Here is a 2,450-nt window from a genome sequence, read left to right as displayed (position 1 = left end):
ATAAGAACAGCGGACACACGGTTGTGTGTGTGTGGCATGGTGTCCACACGCGAGCGGTGAGTGTCCATGTGTAGTATCAAGTTCGCGACACTACGCTGCCCTCCAGCCATAGACCAGGGCATCATCAAGGGTCTTAAGGACCATTCCCGTCCAAGAAGCAAAAGACGGAGTGGACATGTTCTACAGCGGTGTGCCGTAGTCACGAGTTGATATATGCACGGCAATGAGGTGGTGCTCTGAGGGCTGGTGCGATGTATCGCCTAAAACTATCCAAACCTGTTGGCTTCATACGGGCATATTGTCAAAGATGAGTCTAGAGTTTATACTGAATTAGAAAATAAAAACTTTGCATTGCGTCTGGTGCCGCGTCTCTGTTATCCTTACACAACTTTGGTGTTTGCAAATTTGATATGGTCCGCCCCTTTGAAAACGAGGTGCACAACCGTAAGAGTTTTTTGAGCGAGAGTCAGCGTTGAGTAAGAAGAGGGCGACGTTCCATGGCTAAGGCGGAAAAAATAGAAACTGAGGCTTTGTATAGAACTTTGTGGCGCGAAGCTTGAAGGGCGGAGGTCTGCGGCGTGCCATCCCTCCTACAGGAGGGGAATACCATCGAGGTTATATTAGCTGAGGGGGATGGGCACGATGGCTGCGCATTATTTACATGTTATCATAAGATTTGGCAGGAGTTACAATTATACCGGGGTCGAAAACGAGGTGCACAACTGTATGCTCAACGTCTGCCTCCGAGCCGTCTTGGACCCTCGCCCAGATCATGCACTGGGGTTCCCAGCATTTACAAATTCCTGTCAAGCGCTCCCCACTCCAAGGTATCCTGAAGCGCAAGCGAGACTACAACAATCTCCCCGAGCCGCTCTCAACACGGAAACGCCACTGTCCTTCCCCCCAACGTGCATTAGACGACAAACTACTCCACAAGATCGACGAATACAAAGCTTGGGATGCTCACGCTACAATTACGGGTGCTATCTTCATTGTCATTGCGGTAAGGGAAGACGTACAGCTCCCAGCGGCGAAGCACCAAGCCGCGGGTGGCTTTATCGCTTTCAGAAGCGGACGGGGTTGTGGTTTTTCGCTGCAGCACGGAGAAGGTGGATCTCTGAACAACGTGGTCGTAGTGGAAGGGGCGAAGGAGCTTCGGTCCATTGTGTCCAAGTACAACCCGCGCGATGTGTACAGCATGTACGATACCTTGTTCTTCTACCGACGAGAACCTAAGGGAACGCTGACGGTGGGATAGGAACCGAGAAAGGGCAAAAAGCAGAGCAAGGAGAAGGATTACTGTGTGCGTAGCCACCAACGCAGATGAAACTGACCACTTCCTTTTCATTTCATTGGCAAATCCAAGGTGCTGCGGCCGTTGAAGAACCGATATGTTTTCTCGGAGCTAGGTATTACGTACACATACACAGCGAAGGCATGGATGAGCACCTCCAGGTACTGCGAGTGGCTAAAGCAATTAAAAGAGAACATGCGTGAGCAGCAGCGGTATGTGCTGTTGCTGGTGGGCAATGTGTCGTCCCACAACGACGAGCCGGTTGAGCTGTCCAATGTTGTAGTACTCAAGCTTCCGCCGAACACTACCGCTGCCCTCCAGCCCATAGACCAGGGCATCATCAAGGGTCTTAAGGACCATTACCGGTCCAAGAAGCAAAAGACGGAGTTGGACATGTTCTACAGCGGTGTGCCGTAGTCACGAGTTGATATATGCACGGCAATGAGGTGGTGCTCTGAGGGCTGGTGCGATGTATCGCCTAAAACTATCCAAACCTGTTGGTTTCATACGGGCATATTGTCAAAGATGAGGCTAGAGTTTATACTGAATTAGAAAAATAAAAACCATTACATTGCGACTTGTGCCACGTCTCTGTTATCCTTACACAACTTTGGTGTTTGCAAATTTGATATGGTCCGCCCCTTTGAAAACGAGGTGCACAACTGTAAGAGGTTTTATTGAGCGAGAGTCAGCGTTGAGTAAGAAGATGGGCGACGTTCCATGGCTAAGGCGGGAAAAATAAAAACTGAGGCTTTGTATAGAACTGTTGGCGCGAAGCTTGAAGGGCGGAGGTCTGCGGCGTGCCATCCCTCCTACAGGAGGGGAATACCATCGAGGTTATATTAGCTGAGGGGGATGGGCACGGTGGCTGCGCATTATTTACATGTTATCATAGGATTTGGCAGAATATACAATTATACCGGGGTCGAAAACGAGGTGCACAACTGTATGCTCAACGTCTGCCTCCGAGCCGTCTTGGACCCTCGCCCAGATCATGCACTGGGGTTCCCAGCATTTACAAATTCCTGTCAAGCGCTCCCCACTCCAAGGTATCCTGAAGCGCAAGCGAGACTACAACAATCTCCCCGAGCCGCTCTCAACACGGAAACGCCACTGTCCTTCCCCCCAACGTGCATTAGACGATAAACTACTCCAC

Source organism: Phytophthora infestans, genomic scaffold, assembly GCF_000142945.1.
Source record: "Phytophthora infestans T30-4 supercont1.9 genomic scaffold, whole genome shotgun sequence".
NCBI classification, from domain to species: Eukaryota; Oomycota; class Peronosporomycetes; order Peronosporales; family Peronosporaceae; genus Phytophthora; species Phytophthora infestans.
Note: the sequence above shows the minus strand (reverse complement) of the source record.